The sequence below is a fragment of the Macaca fascicularis genome, chromosome 13 (assembly GCF_037993035.2).
Source record: "Macaca fascicularis isolate 582-1 chromosome 13, T2T-MFA8v1.1".
In the NCBI taxonomy this organism is placed as follows: domain Eukaryota; kingdom Metazoa; phylum Chordata; class Mammalia; order Primates; family Cercopithecidae; genus Macaca; species Macaca fascicularis.
This window is the reverse complement of record NC_088387.1, coordinates 57,236,454-57,263,478: the sequence shown is the minus strand read 5'-3', so window position 1 is coordinate 57,263,478 and position 27,025 is coordinate 57,236,454. Positions and strand designations below refer to the sequence as shown.

At 41.2% G+C, this 27,025-nt stretch overlaps 1 protein-coding gene and 2 pseudogenes across 2 annotated transcripts in view; 2 read left to right on the top strand and 1 right to left on the bottom strand.

Annotated features, from left to right (window-relative positions):
• Nucleotides 1-27,025, bottom strand: part of SERTAD2 (SERTA domain containing 2) — a 123,958-nt gene that overhangs the window by 31,469 nt on the left and 65,464 nt on the right. The window contains exon 1 of one of the 2 annotated variants that reach the window (XM_045369195.3): nucleotides 4,084-27,025. The exons of the other annotated variant lie outside the window; for it this stretch is intronic. The gene's annotated coding sequence lies outside the window, so the exon portion shown is untranslated. The remainder of the gene's footprint in view (nucleotides 1-4,083) is intronic. 2 annotated transcript variants of the gene reach the window in all.
• On the top strand, nucleotides 2,896-3,357 carry LOC102124340 (small ribosomal subunit protein eS10-like; annotated as a pseudogene).
• Nucleotides 12,521-13,244, top strand: LOC102124742 (large ribosomal subunit protein uL1 pseudogene; annotated as a pseudogene).

Below are 27,025 nucleotides of genomic sequence, written 5' to 3'. Positions count from 1 at the left end.
TGAGAGTTCAAAACCACATATATGTGGAAGTGTAATATATGACTGAAGTGAAATTACAGATCAGTAAGGAAAGAATTCAGTAAGTAGCTCAGGGCCAGGCACGATGGCTCATGCCTATAATCCCAGCACTTCAGGAGGCTGAGGCAGAAGGATTGCTTGAACCCTGCCTGGGCAACACGAAGAGACCCTGTCTCTACAAAAATTTTAAAAATTAGCTGAGCAGGCCAGGCGCGGTGGTTCACGCCTGTAATCCCAGCACTCTGGGAGGCCAAGGTGGGCGGATTACGGGGTCAGGGGTTCAAGACCAGCCTGGCCAACATAGTGAAACCCGATCTCTACTAAACATACAAAAAAAAAATTAGCCAGTCGTGGTGGTGGGCTCCTGTAATCCCAGCTACTCGGGAGGCTGAGGCAGGAGAATCACTTGAACCTGGGAGGCGGAGGCTGCAGTAAGCTGAGATTGCACCACCACACTCCAGACTGGGCAACAGAGCGAGACTCCATCTCAAAAAAAAAAACAAAGAAAATAGAAAAAAAACCCCGAACATTTAGCTGAGCATAGTGGTCCCAGCTTCTTAGGAGGCTGAGATGGGAGGATTGCTTGAGTCCAGGAGGTCAAGGCTGCAGTGAGCTATGTTGGTACTACTGCACTCCAGCCTGGGTGACAGAGCGAGACTGTCTCAAAAAAATTACAAATAAATAGCTCAGGGCCACCTGATTACCTGTATGAAAAATAAATTAGGTGCCTAATATTTACAAAAAAACATATTTCAGGTAGACTAAAATCTAAATATGTAAAACAAAATTTTAAACTTTCGGGAGAGAATATATGAAAATACGTTTATGGCTTTAGGACAAGGAAAGTGTGCTGATTATAGTTCATCTGAGATTCATTCTCCACTTGCCTCTGCTTGGCTCCATGCCTTGAAATGCTGACATCTAGGGACCACCTCACCCAAGTTCCTTTGCTCACTAGCTTCCAATTGGATTCAGACAAGGAAGGTACCAGAAGGAGTTCAATGGGTCAGAAGGTGGAGAAGCTGGGGTACTTCTTCCCTGCTCCTTCCTGCTTTGGGCCCTCACCTGCGAGTACCCATCCCTCCACAACTACAGCTTCTGCCAGGTGGCCCCTTCTCCAGGATGACAACTCCCTCTGGGTTCTAGCAACACCATTTCCTCCCCTTTCCCTTTTAGGCTTAAGGATAGTGACAGCTTCCTACAGTTATTTGTCTTCTGTGCCTCAACTTTTGTCACATCTCTGTAAAATGTCCCTTCACTAGTATCTCTTTAGTTGAAACATTTCAGTGGAATTCTGTTTCCTGCAGGGACTCTGACTACTTCAGAAACAAAACCCCCAATGAACAAACCATAAAGAAAAAGATCAATAGCTTTGATTACACTAAAGTTAAACATCTCTTACACAAAATACACTACAAACAAGTTAAAGGCAAGCTAAAGATTGTCAAATGATATACGTGATTCACAGAAATAGAATCAACAAAAGATGAGTATTCTGAATTAACGAAGAACTCCTCTGAATCAATCTTTTAAAAGACATATAAACCCAATAGAAAAATGGGTGAGGAAACTAAAATGTCCAGTGAACACAGGAATAGACACTCAACTTCATCAGTAAAAAAAAAAAAAAAATGCAAAACAGGTTGTGTCAGTGGACATGCTGCTAATCCCAGCACTTGGGAGACTGAGATGGTAGGATACTTGAGGCCAGGAGTTCGAGACCAGTCTGGGCAACACAGCTAGACCCTCATGGCAACACAGCTAGACCCTCATTTCTACAAAAAAAGAAAAATGCAAATTATAAAGAGATATTTCATAGCTATCAAATTGACAAAAATAAAAGTTTTATATGTATACCAATATCAAATACTGATGATAGAAGGCAGATAAAAAGAAACTCTCATAAAACTTGTGGGTATATAATTTGGTATGACCACTTTGGAGATAATTAGGCATTTTCTTTGTTTGTTTGCTGTTTCTGCGACAGTCTTGCTCTGTTGCCCAGGCTGGAGTACAATGGTGCCAACATGGCTCACTGAAGCCTTGACCTCCCGGGCTCAAGCGATCCTCCCACTGAGACTCCCAAATAGCTGGGACCACAGGTACACATCATCATGCCCAGCTAACTTTTATGTGTTTTTGTAGAGATGGGGTCTCACTAGTTGGCCAGGCTGGTCTCGAACTCCAAGGTCTCAAGTAATCCTCCTGCCTCAGCCTCCCAAAGTGCTGGGATTATAAGCCTGAGCCACTATGCCCAGCCTAATTTGGCACTGTCTAGTAAAGTTGGAGATGCACACACCCTGCCACATACAGTCTTTCTCATACAGAAAAATAAGCTCTACAGAAAAAGATTAAAGTGACTGTTTCCTAAGTTCTCCCAAGGATGGTATAAAGTCAAAATCTGTGGTGTGCTAGCAAATGTTTAACAACCGGCTAGGGGGATAGGGAAGGAAGTTTTATTCGTAGCATTTGCTGATTTCTGTGATATCAGCATGGCTGATTTCAAGCCTCCCAACTGAACTCAAGAATTAGGAAGAGATTAGCACATTCATTTCTAGGAGTGACTATCAATCTCCAGCTCCAGCTCAACATTTGAACTATTCCAGACTTACAGGACAGACGTTAACTCATTACCCTTCAAAGATACCTTAAGAGATTGGGGTTTAATTCTCTTGAGGAATTCTGGATGAGAAGGGCTAAGTCTAGAATCTAGAGAAACTCTTGTTTTTATCCCCATGGAGACATAGAAGAAGAATCTTCGTGGCAGTATTGCTTATAATAGCAAAATATTGTAAGTAATCTGAAAGATCATCAAGACGATACCCTTGAAAACTACAGTGGTTAAAAAGAACTAAAGATCTTTCCACAGCCACGGAGATGTTGATGCCTAAGAAGAACCGGGTTGCCATTTATGAACTCCTTTTTAAGAAGGGAGTCACGGTGGCTAAGAAGGATGTCCACATGCCTAAGCACCCAGAGCTGGCAGACAAGAATGTGCCCAACCTTCATGTCATGAAGGCCATGCAGTCTCTCAAGTCCTGAGGCTGCATGAAGGAACAGTTTGCCTGGAGACATTTCTACTGGTACCTTCATCTGCTCCCAGAGATTGTGCCTGCCACCCTACGCCACAGCCATCCAGAGGCTGGCAGGCCTCGGCCTAAAGGTCTAGCAGGTGAGCAACCTGCAAGACTCATGAGAGGGGAAGCCTACAGAGATACCTACAGATGGAGTGCTGTGCCCCCTGATGCCAACAAGAAAGCCAAGGCTGGGGCTGGGTCAGCAACCGAATTCCAGTTTAGAGGCGGGTTTGGTTGTGGACGTAGTCAGCCACCTCAGTAAAATCGGAGAGGATTATTTTGCATTGAATAAACTTACAGCCAAAAAAACTTAAAATAAAAAAACAAAAGAACTAAGGGTACCATGTATCGTGTGTTGATCTCAAAATATAAAGTTATATCTCAAAAACAAATACTGACTAAAATAAAGCAAGTTATAAAATATATACACCATTTATATAAAATATTTTTAAACATGCAAAACACTGTATATATATAGGTACATACGTATGCAATTATAGAAAATAGATTTAAAAATTCAAGAAAGTAGTTACCTCTGGTAATAGGAGGAGGGTAATAGAATCAGGGAGAGACACACAGGTGATGTCTTTTTAAAAAGTGTCAAAGTATCAAAAGCAAATAAATGTATTCTAATTATTTCATTGTTTCAGAATATAAGTTAAAGAAATACATTTTCTCTTCTTTCTTCCTTATGTTTCCCATGAAGTAGAACTGTGTAAGATTTTTTTTCCTACAACTTCTAGCACCTGTTAATACTGGACAATATTTGTATTGCAAGCATTCATTTATTTCCCATTATTTCAGTAATAAACAATTTATTCTTCTCATTCGTTCTGATATATTATCCTTCTCGCTCTCTCTTAATATTAGACTGTAAAATCCAAAGATAATGCTAAATCAACCTAAAGTTCTTCAATAGGAAGCCCAGCTCATCACGCAAGTATAAGAGAATAAGTGGTTCAATGCCTGTTTTGGGTGTATTTCTTACCTGCCAGGAGAACTTCTATCATGCTAACAAGGATAAATCTTCCTCACAAAATATGGAAGGCTTCTTGTTACTTCCTTAAAATGACAAAGAACTCAGCACTAAAAAGTGAAATCTTGTTTTTTTTTTTTTTTTTCTTAAAGCAAAAAATAGAAACACAGTTTCCCCATAAAGAATCTTTCACTAGGTGTTCAGGTGACCACCAAGTGCTACACGAAACGCATTGCAGCTCCTTCTTATGTCTCTTCTTATTGGGGATTTTGACCTTTGGGAACATGAGTTTCAGTGCATGTGTAGTGTGACTTTTTTTCAAAGAGATTGTCTTGAAATAAGCCTATGTTTTAAGTACACACTTTTCTGCAAGCTAGCAGGCATTCTGAAGCTAGGTGGTTCTAAATAAAGAACTCTAGTCAACAACAGGAAATAACTCCCACAGAAAAAAGGGGCAGAATACAAACTCTCACCAACTCTTGTACACAGCTCACAACGGCCTTTTGTTCCATGCACATTAAGCCTGAAATCTTTACTTTTCAGAACATGTTGGGGCCTTTGCAGAGCAATTAAACATTTCTTTTCCTTTTGCTGGTGTCCTTGCCTTCTTTCCTCTGAGGAAGTCAATCTTACAACTAACTGCTTACTATGAGATAGCAAATCAGAAAACAGAACAGTTTGTATTTCAACATCTTTTTTCTTAATGGAACTTCTCAAGATTAAAACACATTTTGGTGTAAAAACTCACTTTTCCACCTAATACACATGACACCATAGACAGACACACATATATGTACGAAAAGAGTAGGTTCGCGTGCAGTATAGGTTTCTAAATCTACCAACAAGGATGTATCACATTAACCCATAAACCTAGATTGATGGGTTATCAGCACTTTACCAGTGATCAGCAAATCAATACAACTAGAAGACAAATTTATATTCTCTTCAAATGTTCCCATCTTCAGTCTTTAGAAAAAGAGGAAGAACTATGTAGATCCCAAGTCAACCAAACAGAAAGACATTTGGATGGTAGTGTTTAAAGTCAACGTGACACCTATTAGAACAGACTGGTGGCATTCAACTACAACACAGCACAGGTGCTCCTGACAAGGGAATAAGACTGAGCAAAAAAGCTTCAATATGACTGAAGATTGGTATTTCTTCCCTCTCTTGTACATTCAGCCTTGCCCTTGCTACTGGCTCCTTGTTGCAATCAATATATTACAGATTCAATGCATTCTATCTTCACTTTTAAAACAGGAATCAATCCTCCCCATGTTTAATGCTGCAGGAATGCTGCTGGTAGCTACTTCTGTCTATCCACAACTTTATTTTTCCTCCTGCTTCCTCTGCCTACTGCAGAACAACTCTACTGCCCATCCCACAAACAGGCAACAGTGACCCCTAAATGGCATGGCCAATGGACACTTCTCAGTTCCTCATACTACTTAGCCTTTCTGTAGCATCTGACATTACTGACCACCTCAAAAGGTGTCCTTCAAGTTGAACTGTAGTCTCCTGGTTCTTGTCTCCTTGGCCACTTGTAGTTTCCTTTGTTGGTTCCTCTACCTCTGCCCTCCCTATAAACCTGTAGTTTTAAACTTCAACAACAACAACAACAAAAACTTCTGGCTGCAGAGAGGGCGAGAGAGGGGTAAAGTACTGTGGTGAGGGGCAGGATGGAGATGGCCATGGTTCATGGTCGGGTTGGGAGCAGACATGGGAATGGCTGATTAGGATATTAGAATCCTCAGAAAAATTTAGGAATGTAAGTGTTTTGAAAAACAATTTCCCAGTTAATAATCCCAGTTACATAGTTAACTATGCAAATATTAGTATTCCCTATGGTTTTGTCTTGCCTCTTTTCTCCTCTTATCCTAGAAACTCTCCCTAGGCAATCTCACCCATTCTCAGAGCTCCTATATGCTAATGACTCACAAATCATTAACTACATTCCAGACCTTTCTCTCTGAGCTCCAGATGTGACCTTTTTATACAGGAAGACCATGCAACCCAGTTTATAAGGGTCATTCCTGGTTTATGCTTGTTATCCTGGCATAATTATTAATAGCATTCTGTGTCAATTTCAAAAAGGTCCTGGTTTGAATGATAAAAGCATATAATTAACCTATTCATGTCCCATTGGCTATCAGACATCTCCACTGGGTATCATAAAGGCATCTCCAACTCACAGCACATCTAAAGTTGTCCTAATCATATTCTCCTTAAATTGCCCCCTACTTCCCAAATGCCTCAATATGGTTAAGGTACAACATCTACCTGGAGTCTCCGCTGGAAATCTCAGATTCAAAGCATCTTCCATCTCTCTTACCCTCACATTCATCCAGACACAAAGCCCGGTCAGTCTTCTCTCTTATTTTCCATATATGTCCCATTTCTCCCACTGCTGCCCTAGTCAATACTCTAGTTATCCTTCACTTTGATTATGGTAACAATCTGTCTCCCAATTTCCAGTCTGGAATATTCTCCTCTACTCCATCCATATGACTTACTGTATGACAGGTAGCATGGTAGGTCTTAGAAATACAAAATGAACATGAGATGCTCCCACCCAGTTCAGGTGGAAGATTAACTCATCATTGTGATGCAATGGGTTATGTGGTGTAAGAGACATGCACAGGATGACAATGGACATGCAGGAGTGGCCGCAGAGCCTGGCCAGTGTGGAATGAGGCCAGGAAATGGATTTTAGGGTAAACAGGAATTAGTCAAGATCATTAGTCAAGGTCATTAAAGGCAGATGGAACAGGATGAGCAAAGATAGGGAGGTGAGAATTAGCATGTGATGTGGGTACAGATCTGAAGTGTAAATTTCAGGCAGGGAGTGGCAATACGTAACACTAGAGAGTTTGGCTGGGGCAGGTCTAGGAAGGTCTTGGAGGCTGTTAACACTGAGTGTAGCCTTTATGTTCTGAAGTCATTAAGAGATCTTCCATGGCAGAATGGCATGATGTGGTTTTCACTTTAGGAAGTTAACTCTCCATTTATTCTTGAACATGATTCTAAAATTTACTTAGACAAACCAACAAATGAAAAAATGAAATAAAAATTAAAAGAGGATATTAAAATATATTTAAAAACAATAATTAAGAGTTGGATTCTGGTGAAAGAAAAATATAAATGAATCTGAATTGAAACACTTGGAACAGACTTTAGTGAAAAGATTTAGTATACACTAACAACACATTCTTATAAGTGAGGTAAGGAAGGCATGTGCAATGAATGGTTTATTATTTAGGGAGGAAAAACTAACATTAGATCCTTGCCTCACACAATATGGTAAAACACCAGAGATTAAAGAATAACATTAAAAAACATAAGAGAACTAAAAGAAATTACAGATGAATAATTGATCTTAGAGGTAGATAAGACCTTTCCAAAAAGGCAAAAGAACTATGCAGCAAAAGAACTATAAAGCAAAAGAACTATGAAGATAAAACTGACTACACTAACAAAAACTATATAACAAAAAGCACCATAAGCAAATTTTTTTTAAATGACAAACCAGGAGAAATAACAACAACACAGGTAACAAAGACTTAGTAACTTTATAACCTAAAGAAGTCTTATGAATCAATTAAAAAACCATCAATACTAAATAAGAAAACACTAAAACAAAATTTTATAAATAAGCAAAGGACCCAAACTCATCATTATCAAGGGGAGAAATGCATGAAAAAGCAATATAAATTTAAAAGAACTGTAATTTTTACATACTAAGCTGGCTAAAGTTGTTTTAAAGTTGGTAACAATGTGAGGGCACAGTGGACAGGTTGTCTCACAGTTCCTGATGTGAGTACACACTGATTTAACCTTGGGAAAGACAGGGTTTTGGTGATGTGTATCAAGAACCTTTTAAAATTTCTATATCCTGTAATGTGGTCATTTCATTTCTAGAAATTTGCCCCGTAGACCTAATCAGAACCGTGCATGAAGAATGTATTCATTCAACATTTATTTATTTATCTATTTATTTATTTGAGACAGGGTCTTATTCTAACTCCCAGGCTGGAGTGCAGTGCCATGATCAAGCTCACTGAAGCCTCAACCTCCTGGGCTCAAGCAATCTACTCGCTTCGGCTTCCCAAAGTGCCAGGATTATAGGTGTGAGCCATCACGTCCAGCCCAACAAAACTTTATTGAATGCTTACTATGTCCTAGCATTTTTTTTTTCTTTTGAGACAGAGTTTCACTCTTGTCACCCAGGCTGGAGTGCAATGGCACAATCTTGGCTCACTGTAGCCTCCACCTCCTGGGTTCAAGCAATCCTCCTGCCTCAACCTCCCGAGTAGCTGGCATTACAGGCATGCATCATCGTGCCCAGCAAATTTTTGTATTTTTAGTAGGGACGGAGTTTCACCATGTTGGCCAAGCTAGTCTCGAACTTCTGACCTCAGGTGATCCATACTCCTCGGCCTTCCAAAGTGCTGGGATTATAGGCATGAGCCACTGCACCTGGCCTAACTATATTCTAGTTTTAGGAGCTGGAATATGGCTGCAAACAAAACACAAAATCCGTTTTCACGGATTTTACATTCAGGATGGTGGGAGAAAGTGAAATAAATCCGTAAATTATATGGTATATTAGAAATTAACTGCTATGGGGAAAATAAAGCAGGAAAAGAGGATGGGGAATGTGTGCTTGGGTGTATATGTGTGGGGCAGGGCTATAATTTTAAAGAGGTGGTTGAATGTACCTTGATAAGAAAATGACATTTGAGGCCGGGTGCAGTGGCTCATGCCTGTAATCCCAGCACTTTGGGAGGCTGAGGCAGGCAGATCATGAGATCAGGAGATTGAGACCAGCCTGGCTAACATGGTGAAACCCCGTCTCTACTAAATATACAAAAAATCAGCTGGGTGTGGTGGTGGGCACCTGTAATCCCAGCTACTTGGGAGGCTGAGGCATGAGAATAGCTTGAACCTGGGAGGCGGAGGTTGCAGTGGGCCGAGATCCAGCCACTGCACTCCAGCCTGGGCAACAGAGTGAGGCTCTATCTCAAAAAAAAAAAAAAAAAAAAAAAAAAGGGAAATTACTCACTCCATGGAGTTGTAAAGATTAAATAAATTAGTGTTTTCTTTTTCCAAAATGACAGGAGCCATTTTATTATTTTAATTTTTTATATAGACAGGGGTCTCACTTTGTTGCCCAGACTGGTCTCAAACTCCTGGTTTTAAGCGATCTTCCTGCCTTGGGACTCCCAAAGTGCTGGGATTACAGGAGTGAGCCACCGGCCTGAGATAATTTTAAAAGGGACCTGACACTAAACAGCCATGTTGGAGGAGGGAGACAAAAGCCAGATGAAAGGTAAGTGTTGTTGGAGGGGTGCACGCGTTTCCCAGGAGGAGAAGGGACACAGAATAATGTTTTGAGATACCATATGAGGTTTCTTGCTGTCCAGCCTCCTGTGCAGCTGGAGATGGCCAGGTGCTGCAGTTCTGGCTAGTCAGGTGTAAGGGGAAGTCTGCTGGAAGTTCTGGGAAGGTATCTTCTTTCTGGTAGCCATCGGTGACCATGATGTAACAAGAATAAGGGTAAGGCCGGGTGCGGTGGCTCACACTCGTAATCCCAGCACTTTGGGAGGCCAAGGGCAGGAGGATCGCTTGAGCCCAGGAGTTCAAGACCAGCCTGGACAATATAGCGAGACCTCATCTCTACTAAAAATAACTTTTAAAAATTAGCCAGGAGCCGGGCGCGGTGGCTCACGCTTGTAATCCCAGCACTTTGGGAGGCCCAGGCGGGCGGATCACGAGGTCAGGAGATCGAGACCATCCTGGCTAACATGGTGAAAGCCCGTCTCTACTAAAAATACAAAAAATTAGCCGGGCATGGTGGTGCGTGCCTGTAGTCCCAGCTACTCGGAGGCTGAGGCAGGAAAATGGCGTGAACCCAGGAGGCGGAGCTTGCAGTGAGCTGAGATGGTGCCACTGCACTCCAGCCTGGGCAACAAAGTGAGACTCCGTCTCAAAAAAAAAAAAAAAAAAAAATTAGCCAGGTGTGGTGGTGTGCACCTGTAGTCCCAGCTACTCGGGAGGTTGAGGTGGGAAGGTTGAGGAGGTACCAGGAGGTTGGGGCTGCAATGAGCTATCATCACACCACTGCCCTCCAACCTGGGTGACAGAGTGAGGCCCTGTCTCAAAAAAACAAACAAACAAACAAAAAAAGGGGATAGGGTAGGTGACAGAGCGAAAACTTGTCTCAAAAAAAAGGGGATAGGGTAAAAGACCAACACATTGAGGGGAGTACAGCAGAGGTCCAGGTGGGGCCTGGGTCCTTGATGACACCCCAACCCCCAACCCTGCCATGCTGGGACCACCCACCTCTAGACACCTGAGGGAAACAGTAAATGGCCTTGTGATTATTTTGTAACTCTGTAGATACAGGCCAACAGGCCAAAAACCACAGGCCACTAAATCACCTAAGGACTAGTTTAAACACAGCTCCCTAAACCTCACCCACTCTACTCAAACTTTATCTCGGTGGGAGGGGCTTAAGGATCTGCATTTTATTTTATTTTATTTATTTATTTATTTATTTTTGAGACGGAGTCTCGCTCTGTCTCCCAGGCTGGAGTGCAGTGGCCGGATCGCAGCTCACTGCAAGCTCCACCTCCCAGGTTCACGCCATTCTCCTGCCTCAGCCTCCCGAGTAGCTGGGATTACAGGCACCCGCCACCTCGCCCGGCTAGTTTTTTGTATTTTTTAGTAGAGATGGGGTTTCACCGTGTTAGCCAGGATGGTCTCGATCGCCTGACCTCGTGATCCACCCGTTTCGGCCTCCCAAAGTGCTGGGATTACAGGCTTGAGCCACCGCGCCTGGCCAGGATCTGCATTTTATACTTCCCAGTTGTACTGGTTTCCTATTGTTGCTGTAACAAATTATAACTTAGTGGGTTAAAATGACACAAATTTATTCTCATATAGTTCTTGAGGTCAGAAGTCTAAAAATCAAGGTTTTTTGAGAGCTGCATTCTTCCAGAGGCTTCAGGGGAGGCCCTCTTTTCCAGCTTCTCGAGGCTGCCTTGCATTCATTCCTTGGCTTGTAACCCCTTCCTGCATCTTCAGAGCACATCATTCCAACCCTTGCTTCCGTCATCCCACCTTCTTCTGCATTTGATGCTCCTGCCCCACTCTTACAAGGACCCCTGTAATTACACGGAGCCCAGCCCGATAATGATGATCTCCCAATCTCAAGTACCTTAATTACATTTGCAAAGTCTCTTTTACCACATAAAGTAACATACAGGAAGCATTACTCTGACCACCACACCAGCTGATAGTGGAACCACTGAAAATCAGATTTAAGCCACTGTTTGTTGGGTTTTCTATAACCTGCAGGTGAAAACATCTTAATAAACCACTTACTGGTGATAAAAACTTTAACCTAGCAGTTCTCAGTGGGAGCAGAGGGGGGGGATGGGGGACAGAGAAAAAGGTCTGAGAAAGCTATGAACATTAGAATCATTTGGGACCTTTTTCCAAAATATATGTACCTGGGTCCTGCCCCAGACCCATGGAATTGGGATACCTTGGTATGTGTAGGTCAACAAACTTCCCTGGGAGATTCAGCTGCAATCCCTAGTTAAAATCTACTCAATAACCTCAAACTATGCCTTAGCTTTCTTATCTGTAAAATATTAAGATATGTCCTGCCCATCTCTCATGATTCTGTGGAGATCAAGGTAGGCAAAGTATACATAAGCACTTTGTAATTAATAAAGAGCTATATAAGAATAACTGGTGATTGGCCAGGCATGGTGGCTCACGCTTGTAATCCAGCACTTTAGGAGGCCAAAGTAGGAAGTCCGGAGTTCGAGGCCAGCCTGGCCAACATGGTGAAACCGCATCTCTACTAAAAATACAAATAATTAGTTGGGCATGGTGGAATATACCTGTAGTCCCAGCTACTCGGGAGGCTGAGGCAGGAGAATCATTTGAACCTGGGAGGCGGAGGTTGCAGTGAGCTGAGATCGGGCCACTGCACTCCAGTCTGGGTGACAGAGAGAGACTCCATCTCAAAAAAAAACAAAAACAAAAACAAACAAACAAAAAAACCCCGTATAACTGGTGATTATTAGAGGAAAGTGATGCAGGCTGTTTTTAAATGTTGGTGTGTAAAACAATTCATCCAGAGAGAACTGGTTACTTGGAACTTATAAAATTGGCAAAAATAAATGCTTCAACAAAAATAAGATATAACAAAGCACATATACCAAACCTCATACATTAACATGTATTACCTAAGTGCCTATTTAATCTTAAAGATTAAAATATATCTGGCCTTTTTCCCAAACCACAGATTGTAAATGAAAATTTAGAAATTTAGAAGGGAGAAAGAATTAAAAGAGGCAAGTACATGATAGTAGAAAAAAGAAAAAGACAGCTAACAACGCGAATAGAAGGGAGGGATTATAAAAACATTGATTTGTCTTTTCCGGTTAGCACGGCGTAAGAAGCCATGAGCAGCAGTCTCTCGCGACACCCGGCGGTGCGGGAAGTCCTACACCGGAACCAGCGCAAGCGCCGGAAGTTCCTGGAGATGGTGGAGTTGCAGATCAGCTTGAAGAGCTATGACCCCCAGAAGGACAAGCGCTTCTCGGGCACCATCAGGCTTAAGTCCACTCCCCGCCCCAAGTTCTCTGTGTGTGTCCTGGGGGACCAGCAGCACTGTGACGAGGCCAAGGCTGTGGATATCCCCCACATGGACATTGAGGCGCTGAAAAAACTCAACAAGAATAAAAAACTGGTCAAGAAACTGGCCAAAAAATATGATGCGTTTTTGGCCTCAGAGTCTCTGATCAAGCAGATTCCACGAATCCTTGGCCCAGGCCTAAATAAGGCAGGAAAGTTTCCTTCCCTGCTCACACACAACGAAAACATGGTGGCCAAAGTGGATGAGGTGAAGTCCACAATCAAGTTCCAAATGAAGAAGGTGTTATGTCTGGCTGTAGCTGTTGGTCACATGAAGATGACAGACGATGAGCTTGTGTATAACATTCACCTGGCTGTCAACTTCTTGGTGTCATTGCTCAAGAAAAACTGGCAGAATGTCCGGGCCTTATATATCAAGAGCACCATGGGCAAGCCCCAGCGCCTATATTAAGGCACATTTGAATAAATTCTATTACCAGTCAAAAAAAAACACAACAAAACATTGATTTGGCTGGGCATGGTGGCTCACGCCTGTAATCCCAGCACTTTGGGAGGCAGAGGTGGGTGGACTGGTTGAGCCCAGGGGTTTGAGACCATCCCTGGGCAACATAGCAAGACCCCATCTCTTTTAATTAAAAACAAAAACCAAAATTGATTCAATTATTCAAAAAAGTTACTGATCTAGGACCATTTAAAGTAAGGGTAAATAGCACCATGTCCCTTACTAGCTCCACCCTAAAGGAATCTGTTTCAATAGAATATTTGAGCAATCTAAATTATCCTGAATCATGATGAAAACGTAGCATTGCTCAATGCTGTCTATGGAAAAAATATAATAATAACATCAACAACAGAAATGATATAAAGAAAGATTTTTATTGAACAAGCTTATGTTAAACAAGTTTAAGTACTTAAAGAGATAAACTTCAGGTGTCTATAAAATTCACATGTACAGAAAGTTGGTATGCTATATAAATAACAAGTGTGTGTAAACAAAGGCTTTATAAATCTACATATAAATTCTGCTGATGTGAAGGAAGTCCTCACAAATCATAAGAGCTCAATAAATGTATAAAAACAAAACAAAACGAAAAAACCTGTGTTGTTTAGGGGACCAAAATAAACATTATCCCCTTCATGGATGAAGAATGATGATAGATCAGTCCATCTGCTGGCTGTGGATAATTTTAAACTTGGATAATTACAGTACTTTAAAAAACTGTATAGCATTTTCAGATTATAAAGCACTTTGACATCATCATCTTATTTGTTCCCCATCCCCAAGACCCCAAGCACCAGCTACGATTCCGTTTTACACTTGAGGAACTGAGCAAGGCTCAGAGAAAACTTTCTCAAGATGCCACAACCACCAAGCAGCAAAGCCCAGGCTGGAATCCATATCTTCTAGTTCAAGATCTGGGTTTCATTTTCGAATTTATATTATTGTAAATATCACTTTACTTAACTGTCTAAAGAAGATTCTTTGCCAAGGCACATTTCTAAAAACAAACTCAGATGGAAACAAACTTATGGTGATCGATCGATCTATCTATCTATCTGGCAATCAATCATCTATCTGTCATCAATCAAGCAGCATGAACCAGAAAAACTTTACTGTATCTTTTTAGAAATATATATTTTTCCTTTTTAATACACCCACATGCAGCCTAAGTTACTATAAACAGCTTTAGCTTAGAGTGAAATTTTATGACTGAATTTTAAACACTTAAATAGAAAATGCTAAGATGGTCTTAGCTAGTAAACAAAAGCATTAGCTCTAAAAACAAAAAGCTCAAAATGTACTGATTTCACAAGCTTTTGGTTTCCATGTGAAAAACTGCAGGTATTCCAATGGTGTGTTTTACTTTTATTTGTGTTTCTAGAGTACTACTATGCGTCCATGCTAATTCAACCCACGTATGTTGACGACACATGCGGATCCTAAAATGCCATGATTCATCTGAGGCTGCCACAGTCGTGCAGCTTCGGGATGTACCCATCAGATGTAAGGCTGCATGCATTCACACTTTCTGCCCCTGTCACACACTGCAAATAACTCCAGCAAAGCATAGTCATCCACCTCTGACTCACCCTCCCACCTGAGGGAGAGCCTGTGCTATGAGACTGAAGTAAAGGCGCCCTTCATCAGAAATCATCTTTTCTACATTAACGGTGAAAAAAAAAGAAGAAGAAAAAAGTCTTCATTATTTTCAGGCCTCTGAGCCCAGGCTAAGCCATCATATCCCCTGTGCTGCACGTATACATCCAGATGGTCTGAAGCAACTGAAGATCCACAAAAGAAGTGAAAATAACCTTAACTGATGACATTCCACCATTGTAATTTGTTTCTGCCCCGCCCTAACTGATCAATGTACTTTGTAATCTCCCTCACCCTTAAGAAGGTTCTTTGTAATTCTCCCCACCCTTGAGAATGTACTTTGTAAGATCCACCCACTGCCCGCAAAACATTGCTTCCTAACTCCACCACCTATCCCAAAACCTGTAAGAACTAATGATAATACCATCACCCTGTGCTGACTCCTTTTTCGGACTCAGCCCACCTGCACCCAGGTGAAATAAACAGCCTTGTTGCTCACACAAAGCCTGTTTGGGGGTCTCTTCACACGGACGTGTGAGACAATTATGAGTTTGGCCACTTTTATACCATTTTATACCAATAGAACCTGTCAGTTCTTTTGCAGAGAAACCAGAGAAGCAAAACAAAGAGTATTTTGAGACTGTTTAACATGTAACTTAGCAAACTATGGGCAACATTTTCTGACATGCCTGCAAACACTGACTGTGGAGTCAAACAGTCCTGGGATACACAGGGTTTCAACTTCTAGCTTGACCATGTGTTGGTTGGTTGACTTTCAGCAACTTGCATAAGCCTCAATTTCCTCATCTGTAAAAAAAGGGGTAGACCCAGAACCTGCAGTGTAGTGTTACTGTGAGGATTAAATGAGATAATAATATAGAAAAGTTAGTGCAGCCTCTGAAAATGATAAACAACAGTAGCTATTTTTGTTAATAATTGTTTAATCACATAATGCTAATTAAATTCAATACTGTGCTGGTGGTCACTGGCACTGGATGGAGAGCTCCCTGGTTTGTCCCCAGCAGGCCTTGTCACTGCTGCCAACTGGGACGAATCTTACAGAGGCTTTGTGGTACGCACTGTACACAAGAGATCAGATGAAACTCCACTCATTTAAGGCATTAGGTCAGACTGGAGTATAGGAGAAATATATTTTTACTGAATGAATCTCATCATCTGACTAGCATTCAAAATGTACCTCTGTCACTGCAATTTAATATAAAACCAATACCCCTGTTTTTTCTTCATCTAACATTTACCAAATGTCCACTGTGCCAGACTTTCGGCTAAGCTTAAGAAAAGATTCTCTCACAAATTACTAAGAGCATCAAACCTCTAGATTGTTCATTTTCTGAGATTCCCTCCTCTTGTCCCTTTGCTTTAGTTATATTCTGATGGGAAAACATAATGAAGACTAGGAAAGACCAGCTACTTTCTTCAATGGCTTTATAACTCAAGTAACAGGAGCAATCAGCATGCTTCTTCCTACTTTCATTGCTACAACTGGGTTACAGCACTTTTTTTTTCTACATTAAAAAATGCCAGTGATGAGCTGGGTGCACTGGTGCACACCTGTAATCCCAGCTATTTGGGAGGCTGAGGAGGGAGGATCACTGGAGCCCAAGAGTTTGAGACCAGCCTGGGCAGCATAGCAAGATCTCATCTCAAAACAAACAAACAAACAAACAAAAAACAGGATGGGAGAACTGGGGGAATAGATATAGCACTGAGAGTTAATAGAGTGGTAAGTAGTCCATAAGTGGTAAAGAGACTGTAACTTAAATTTATGCTTTTATGGTAGAAAAAAATGAATTAAAATATCAAATGATTAGCAACTGAAATGGCTTTGGATTTGGTTGGTAATTAATAGAAATAACCACAATGGCATTTTAGACTTCTGCATATAGCGCTTTTCTCCAAGGATCTCCATATGCTCCTTTACCCCTCCCAGCCACCCTGTGAGGAAGACAGGGCTCCGGCTCTCACTGGACAGGGAGGCAACCTTCTGGACTTTGGACTTGGACCCCAATGCTCTTTTCACCACCTTTCCCCTTTTCACTGTCTTCTCACAACATCTCTTGAATATAAAGAAGGACCCTATACCTGGTAGAAATGAAAATGGATCAGAGGAATTATGTAAATTCAGGGATAAAGAAAGGCTAGAAAGGGGCTGGGTGTGGTGGCTCACGTCTGTCATCCCAGCACTTTGGGAGGCCAAGGCAGACGATCACTTGAGGACAGGAGTTCGAGACCAGCCTGGCCAACATGGTGAAACCTCATCTCTACTAAAAATACAACATTTAGCTGAGTGTGGTGGTGGGCGCCTATAATCCCAGCTACTCAGGAGGCTGAGGCAGGAGAATCACTTGAATCTGGGAGACGGGGGTTGCAGTGAGCTGAAATTGTGCCACTGTACTCCAGCCTGGGCAATAGAGTGAGACTCTCTCTCAAAAATAAAGAAAAAAAGGCTAGAAAGGCTTTTAAAAGCTGTTCAAGAGAAATGCAATCTGAGTCTAATTAGGTTCATCCACAATGAGTGTGCTGAACCTAACGACTCTTCATTAACGCAATACTCACCTCTCATCAATGAGGGTTGCTAGCATAGCCCTTGCGAGTAGTGGGTACAGTGAAACAAAAAAAAGGTCTTAATATTTAGGTCAACGTGGTCAAGCTGTCAGTGCTAGACCCATAAAGGAAGAGAGGGAAAAAAGAAGAGAAGGAGAAGCTTTGATTACTATGGAACATTTCCCAAAGATTTAGATGAAATCAAACCATGTCACCTAAGATGTTATTCCCTGTAATTCAAATGTAAATTCAGAGATGGGTAGCTCTGCCCCAAGGAAATTCAACTTTCAGAGAACATGTATGCAATATCTTCAAGCCCAGAATATATTCAAACTTGGTAGGGTATCACATGGCCATTAGTTAACATTATAATTTGCTTTTGAACATAGAGTGTTTCTAATTCAACCAGAGCTTATTTCCAAATCTTTAATCATTCTGTAGACAAAAAAAAAAAAGAAAAAGAAAAAGGTAGCATTACGACATTATTACTAAGCAAAAGACTAAAAATACTAAAATGCAATGGAAACTATTCTTTGAGTACAACTCCCATTGTTATTAAGAGAGCTGAGCACACACACATTTAGAGGGGAAAAAAATACTCTGTAATGCTTCAGAGCTATTGTGATGCACTAGCTTCCTAAAAGTAAAGAAGAAAAGCAGAGATTGGTTAGATTTACAGTTTTCCAATAGGTACATGTCCAATCAATTATTTATTTTGGGTTAATTTTAGTGAAAAAAAATTACCTCACATGAAATGGTTGCATCACTGACGGGTTAGATCATAACACTCTTTTCAGAAAAGCAAAGATAAGTTTAGTACGTGTAAATAATACACTAAATAAAGGTCCCCTTTCTCAGTTGAGAAAACACGTGAGTTGAAATCAAGCATAGAGAATTCTGGAATCAGTTTCATAATTACTTATGACACCACAAGTAGTGAGAGCAAAAATCCTTTATAGGAACTTTTTTTTTTAAGTTCACAATTACGTAGTTGGGTACTTATTTACCCACCAATAGCTATGCAGACCATAAGGTCTCAAAAACAAAGACGTATGCTCTCTCTGTGTTAAGACTTCTGTCTTTCTTTGGAGAAGAATGGGTGTGGTCGTGGTGGGGGGGAGGGCATTTAAGCTGGAAGAGGCCTGTGAAACCCCATCCAAGACTTTCATTTTAAGAAAGATAGATAAACAAACATTGGTTCCTTCTATTGAGGAATCTGCCTATCTGCCTGGTTGCAACAGTGAATGAACTTCTTTTACTGTGGTATGGGTGTTGGCGGGGTTGACAAGATTTTTAATTGTCAACCAACATGGGTTTAAAACATTTTTTTTTTTTTTTTTTTGGTGTTTTAAAACTAACCACCCTCACCCTTCAAAAACAGTAAAACTTTTTTCTTCTGGTGAACAAAGCCTTGGGCCCTCTAATGGTTTCATACAAGTTGGTTTTTTAAGACCTGGAAACTGATTGGGTGACATTTAATCTTCGAGATTAAAATCACTTGGTGAATATTGTATTGTTCCACTGTTCTCACTGTCATTTTGGCATTTGGGGCCTCGCTCTGCTGCTTCTGCTGGAGCACTTACCGGCTAATGAAACCTAGCCCAGGAGCAGCTGCCTGAATCTATGTCAAACTGCATCTGGCACCCATCTATCTTCCAGTCATCTAAATTCACCTCGGAAATCATACAAAAGCAGCCACATCAACACACCAGTCTTTGTTTTATCAAGGCTGTAAAGCAATTTTAGACTTTTTAAAAAAAATTGCTATGTATTTCAGAGTGGCAGCTTTTGAAAGGGTGGGGGAAAGTATTTTCTAAATCCTGAGAATATTGAGACTTTAAAATACCAAGTAAAAATTTGGTAGACCATCATTAGCTCGGTTTTGGCTGAAACAGTACATTGAGGGGCTTGCCAGTAGAGACACAATGCTGCCGACAGATCCCAGACAAGAAGGCGAGTCTGCTTAAAATTCTTGAGTTGTCACGGTTATTAAATATGCTGCACCACAAAACCTTCCAGTACTCAAGGTTTTCTCCCTATCAGTTCTGTGGAATTATCAGAAACGCTGGTTTTAGCAAAGAAATTATTTACATGTGCATTCAGGGAACATTCTTTTCAAAAAACATTATATAAGAGAGAGAACAGTTTTCCTGAACGAGAGTATACAGATAAATAAAATATGTCATTTAAAAGATACACTCTTATTAAAATTGTAAGTAGTTGGATCACTCTGCAGTAGCTGACTTTTCTCCTGCCCTTCTGATGATGACCTGTATAAGGGGATATCGTTTTCTTTAACTGTGATGGCTAAGGCTTGAGCCTTTAAGAAATGAGTGTAACAAACATGTACAAAAGGATCTATAAGGAAAGCCAAGTTATAGATGATGCCTAAAGCAAACTTAGTTTTCAGGTCAGCAATATATAAAAGATAGCTTTACTTTTGCTTATTTGTTGATTTTAATTCCAATATATGTTATAAATTTCCCTTGAGATAGTGTTTTACCTGCATCCTATGCTTTTTTTAAAAAAACTGTGCACTTTGGGAGGCCAAGGCGGGCAGATTGCCTGAGCTCAGGAGTTCAAGACCAGCCTGGGCAACACTGTGAAACCCTGTCTCTACTAAAATACAAAAAAATTAGCAGGGCATAGAGGCATGCGTCTGTAATCCCGGCTACTCAGGAGGCTGAGGCAGGAGAATTGCTTGAACCCGAGAGGTGGAAGTTGTAGTGAGCCGAGATAACGCCACTGCGCTCCAGCCTGGGTGACAGAGCGAGACTCTGTCTCAAAAAAACAAACAAAACAAAACAAAACAAAAATTAATTGTGGCACTTATATTTACCATTCTAACCTTTTTAAAGTGTACAATTCAGTGGATTAAGTTCCTTCACGATATTGCACAACCATCACCATTACCATTTCCAGAACTTTTTCATCCCCCCAAGAAGAAATGGTATACCTATTACACAATGATTCTCCATTCTCTCCTACCCTCAGCCTCTGGTTAGGAGGCTATTCTATTCCTCAGCTATTCTATGTTGTCTTTATGAATTTTACTATTTTAGGTACCTGACGTGAGTAGAATTTTGTTATTTTGTGCATGATTTACTTCACTTAGTACATTTTCCAGGTTCACACACGGTGTACCCAGTATCAGAATTTCATTCTTTTTTAAGGCTAATATTCTATTGTATGTACATACCACATGTTGTTTATCCAGTCTCTGGTGATAGACATTTAGGTTGTTTCCACCTTTTGGCTATTGTGAATAATGCTGCTGTGAATATTGACATATGATTATCTGAGTTTCTGCTTTCAATTCTTTGGGGTATATACCTAGAAGTGGAATTGCTGGATCATATTGTAATTCTATGCTTACCTTTTTGAGGAAGTGAAAAACAGCTTTTTAAAACAAATCTTTTAAAACATAGTTACATTCTTGTAAAGAGCCATACATTCCTTTAATGGCTAAAATTCTTTCTCTCTGATGTGTGGAGGTCCCAGTTGTCTCTACATTGCTAAATTCAATGATCAGTTCTCACACCTTACCTGACCTGACCTACACAGTTGATCAGGTGACCACTCCCTCCTCCAGGAAATACTCTGTTCACTTGGCTTCCAGGACCCTACACTCCTCATTTTTCTTCCTCTTTCACTGGTCATGCCTCTCAGTCTCTCTCAGTAAGTTCTTCTCCCTCTCCTTGGCCTTTAAAACTCCAAAGGGTACCTGGGGCTCAATCCCTGGGCTTCTTCAATATGCTCCTCCCTTGGAGATCTCATCTAGTTTTATGGCTTTACATACCATGTAAATATTGTCAACTTCCAAATTTGTATCTCCCGCCCTGTATTCCTCTCCTCTAAGTCCAGTCTCAAATCTCCAGCTGCCTATTCAGTATCTCCATATAGATGTCTCAACAATATGCACTCCTCAACTTCCCCCCAAAGCCATCCCCCTGCATTTTTTTTCCAACTCAGTTAATGGCAACACTATTTGTCCAATTACTCAGCTGCAAAGCCTTGGACCCATCATTGATTTCTTACATCTAATCTGGCAGGAAATCCTGTTGGCTCTGTCTCAAAACCTAAACATGAATGGGTCATTTCTCACAACTCTAGTGCTACTACCCCAGTCCCAATCACCATCACCTCTTGGACCTTGAATACTGCAATAGTTTCTGAAATAGTTTCTGAATACTTCCTTACTTCCAGCTTTGTTCTCCTACTGTCTTTTCTCAACACAGCAGTCAGAGTAATTGTTTAATTGTTTTCTTTTCTTTCTTTTTTTTTTTTTTGAGATGGGAGCTTCACTCTTGTTGCCCAGGCTGGAGTGCAATGGCGTGATCATGGCTCACTGCAACCTCCACCTCCCAGGTTCAAGCGATTCTCCTGCCTCAGCCTCCCAATTAGCTGATATTACAGGTGCCCGCCACCACACCCAGCTATAGAGTGATTCTTTTCCAAACAGAAGTCAGATCACGCCACCTCTCCACTCCTCCAATCCTCCAATGGCCCCCATCATTTCACTTAAAGGAGAAGCCAAGGCCGGGCGCGGTGGCTCAAGCCTGTAATCCCAGCACTTTGGGAGGCCGAGACGGGTGGATCATGAGGTCAGGAGATCGAGACCATCCTGGCTAACATGGTGAAACACCGTCTCTACTAAAAATACAAAAAACTAGCCGGGCGAGGTGGCGGGCGCCTGTAGTCCCAGCTACTCGGGAGGCTGAGGCAGGAGAATGGCGTGAACCCGGGAGGCGGAGCTTGCAGTGAGCTGAGATCCGGCCACTGCACTCCAGCCTGGGCGACAGAGCTAGACTCCGTCTCAAAAAAAAAAAAAGGAGAAGCCAAAAGACTCTCAATGTTCTATATTCTCACTGTCCCTCTAACCTCTCACCAAACTATTCTCCCTCATTCATCTTGTTTCACCAACACTGGCTTTACCTGCTCACTAGTCTTTGAACATGCTAGACACATTTCTACCTCAAAGCCTTTACAATGGCTGTTCCTTCTGCCTGGAACTTTCTTCCTTCATATATCCGCATGGTTTTCTCTCTCACTTTCTTCAAGCCTTTGTTCAAATGATATTCTTCAAACTGTTTAAAATTGCAACCACCCACTCTTGCAGGCCTTTCTATATCCTTAACCTGTAAACGCTGCTTTAAAATTTTTTTCCATAGCACTTATTACTTCCTAACATATTGCATAATGTATGTATTATATTCATTGTCTTCCGCTCAGTTAAACTGTAAGGTCCCTGAAAGCCAGGGCATTCCCCCCTGATTTTGTTCACTACTGTATTTCTAGCTGCTATGATCTCAAAGTTTATGTCCCCTTCTCAAATTCATCATTGAAGCTTTAATCCCCAGTGTGATGGTATTTGGAGGTGGGGCCTTTGGCAGGTAATTAGGTTTAGATGAGGTCATAGAGTGGGGTCCCCAGCATAGAGGTTAGTGCCCTTGGACAAAAAGAAAGAGACAGGGGATCTCTCCCTCTCAGTGTATGTGCTAAAACCAAGGAAAGGCCATATAAGGATATAACCATGAAGAGGGCCTTCACCAAGAGCCCAACCATGTTGGTACCCTGATCCCAGACTTCCAGCCTCCAGAACCACGAGAAATATTTGCTTTTTAAGCCACCCAGCCTGTGCTAATTTGTTATAGCAGCCTGAATTAAGACACCAGCACTCAGAACAATGCCTACCATAAAGTACATGCTCAGGAGATAGTTTTTAAAAGAATGGGTCAGCACAGAGTTGCCCTTCATTTGGAGATATACTGTCAGTTATGGGTGCTTAATATGGCTACATTCAAATGGTTAGCCTCTCTCACCTAAGGCAACCCACAGACACTTTTCAAATATCTTCTACAAGTCAGCTGAATAAATAAAATACACTTTCCCTCAAGGAGTTCACAGTCCAGTGGAGTTTTAAGGAGCTCGTAATTTTTTAAGTGAACTTTGTTTTTGAGATAACTATTTTCATATGCAGTTGGAAGACACAATCCTGAAAGATACTATGCCCCCTTTATCCAGTTTCCCCCAAGGGTGCTATCTTGCAAAAGTATAGCACAAGATGTTACCATTGATACAGACAAGATACAGAACGTTGCCATCACACAAATCCCTTGTGTTGCCTTTTCATAGCCATACCCACTTCCCTCCCTCCCACTCCCCACTCCCCACCTTCCTTACCTCCTGAAAACCACTAATCTCTTCACTATTTCTATGATTTTGTCACTTCAAAAATGTTCTATACATGGAATCATACAGTCTGCACCTTTTGGGATTGGCTTTTTTCACTCAGCATAATTCGTCCAGGTTGTACAATGAATCATTAGCCCGTTCCTTTTCGTTGTTGAGTAGTGCTGAAAGTACCATAGTTTGTTTAACCACCCACTCACTGAAGGTCATCTGGGTTGTTTACAGTTTGGGGCTATTATAAATAAAGTTGCTACCAACACTTGTGTATATAGGTTTTTGTAAGAATTTAAGTTTTCATTTCTCTGGAATAAATGACCCAGTGTGCAATTGCTGGGTCGTGTGATAGTGGCATGCTTAGTTTTTAAAGAAACTGCCGAGCTGTTTTCCAGAGTGCCTGCAATATTTCACATTCCCACCAGCAAATGTGCCTGTGAACTAGATTCTCCATATCCTCATCAGTACTTGGTGTTTTCACTATTTTTTATTTTAGCCATTCTGAGGTGTCTAAGGTGTGTTTGTATCTTGTGGTTTTAATATGCATTTCCCTAATAATGTTGAACATCTTTTTGCACTTGTATATCCTCTTTCGTGAAATGTTTCTTCATGCCTTTTACCCATTTTTAAATTTTATTTTATGATTTTTTTACTGTTGAGTTTCCAGTGTTCTTTATATACTTTAGTTGTCAGATACATGGTTTGCAAATAATTTTTTCCGAAGTCTGTAGTTTGTCTTTTCATCCTCTTAACATGGTCTTTCCTAGAGCAAACTTTTAAACTATGACTGTCTAATTTGTCAGTTTTTCCTTTTACTGATAGTGCTTTACATGTATAATACAACTTATTTTATAATGGGACGTGGTCTTAAGCAAATAAAGGTTTGCCAGACAGAGAAATGGGAAAGAACATTCCGGGATAATGTATCAGGATTGCAATACTACCTAGCATGCCAGTTGGCTTAAAAAACATGAGAACATGGGAAATTTTTGATGATCCTATACCTACAATAATACTTTCTGTGCAGCCAGAAAGTCCTATACTCTTCATAGGATGGGGAGGTGGGGATGGAGAGTAACTGCTCTGTGTCTACAAGTTGAAATATTTGGGGATTGGTGAATATAATAAGTACTTTCTTCAAAAACAAGGAAAAGTACTAGTGCCAAACCCGCTGAGATAATATATAATCCTAGACTCCAAAAATTGAATTCAGAAGGCATTTTCCTACACAAACAATGTGGTGTTGATTAGATGAAGGTGAAAAGAATGGCGAGCAGAGGGGCCTCTCCTGTATTTGACAGAATCACTTTCATAGAACATTATACATAAATTAAAATTCCAGAAAACTGATGAAGCTTACCTTCTTTTAGAGTGTCAAAATGTTTTTTCTTTTAACCACAGTAGAAGACTCTGGATCTTGATTACTTAACCTAAGTATTTTACTATGTGGCAATGTTGTTAAATGGGCAATGCCTCGGGGCCACTAAAGTTCATAGGACTGTTTGCCCCCATATCAGATTCCTCTGATTTGCCAGTTTAGCTTTTGCCTCAGCCTCTTGTACGTCCTTATTTGTTATGGGGCATTCTGCTCTCAATTTTTGCAGCTGTCAAGATGCCTGCCTCTTACTACACTTCCTTTTAATCTGTAATGATTTAGGAAGCCCTATAACCAAGCTAATAAGAATCCCATTTAAATAAGACTAAGAGGCTCTGAATTGGGGACATGATTTTACTCACCTTTGGGTAAAATGCATTAATGCATGGCTGTGTGATATCCATTTTAATGTTGCTGACAGCCTTGGGCAGAGGCTTCTAGCTTTATATGTAATATATAATATATTATATATAATATGTATAATATATAATATTATTTTTTTATATATGTATATTCTCCCCTTTCCTCCACAATAATTAATTTTTAGTTGAGTCCATGACTGCCCAACCAAAGACTAAATTTCCTAGCCTCTTTTGTAGCTGGGTGTGGCCATGTGATTATGTTCTGGCAAACAGGATCTGAGCTGAAGTGAGCTCAATTGACAGCTGTCACTTCTGGGTTGTGCCCATCCCTCCTCCCTTTCCAATGGCTGATTTAATGGGTGTTCAGCCATCTTGGACAAAGGCAATGCTCCAGGGATGGTGAAGCAAATGAAGATAGAAAGTGATATGATCATAGTGCTAAGTGTATTGTTCCCTAAGCTTTCTTTTTTATATCTTTGAGTATCACTAATATTTTCAGGAGATACCAGAAAATTCTTAGTAAAAAATGTATTCTAAGATAAAATATAAATTATGTAGAAAGTTTTCTGAGAGACACGTTGTGGTAGGCAGCCTCTAAGAGGGCCTCCAGTGATTCCTGCCTACAGGTATTCACACCCTTGGGAAATTCCCTTTCCTTGAGAGTAGGCTGGCCTAGCCACTCACTTCTAACAAACAGAGGCAGTAAAGGTCATGGGATGTCACTATCGAGATTAGGTTTACAAAAGGACTGTGGATTCCATCTTCCTTATCCTTTCTTGCTCTCTTGCTTGCTTGCTCTGGTGAACGCCAGCTGCCATGCTGTGAGTTACTCTAGACAGAAATTCCTATGATAAGGACACCATCCAACAGCCCATGAGGGACTGAGGTCCTCATTCCAACAGCCTGTAAGGAACTGAATCCTTCCCCTAACCATGTGAGTGAGCCTGGAAGTAAATCTTTCCTTATTTGAGCCTTCATATGCGACTGTGATCCTGCCTGACACTGAGACACTGTGGGGCAGAGGCACCCAACTACACTGCAGTTGGATTTTTGACTCATGGAAAAACTGAGATAATAAATGCTTGTTGTTGTAAGCTGCTAAATTTGGGGTAATTTGTTATGTAGCAATAAATAGATAACTAATACAGACGTACAAAATAGAAATATCAATGACAAGAGGTAATTTTTGAGGGCTGGGTGCAGTGGCTCACACCTGTAATCCCAGAACTTTGGGAGGCTGAGGCGGGCAGATCACCTGAGGTTAGGAGTTCGAGACCAGCCTGACCTACATGGAGAAACCCCATCTCTACTAAAAATACAAAATTAGCCGGGCATGATGGCGCATGCCTGTAATCCCAGCAACTTGGGAGGCTGAGGCAGGAAAAAAGCTTGAACCTGGGAGGCGAAGGTTGCAGTGAGCCGAGATCGCACCATTGCACTCCAGCCTGGGTAACAAGAGCGAAACTCTGTCTCAAAAAAAAAAAAAAAAAAAAAAGGCCGGGCGCGGTGGCTCAAGCCTGTAGTCCCAGCACTTTGGGAGGCCGAGACGGGCGGATCACGAGGTCAGGAGATCAAGACCATCCTGGCTAACACGGTGAAACCCCGTCTCTACTAAAAAAATACAAAAAACTAGCCGGGCGCGGTGGCAGGCGCCTGTAGTCCCAACTGCTCGGGAGGCTGAGGCAGGAGAATGGC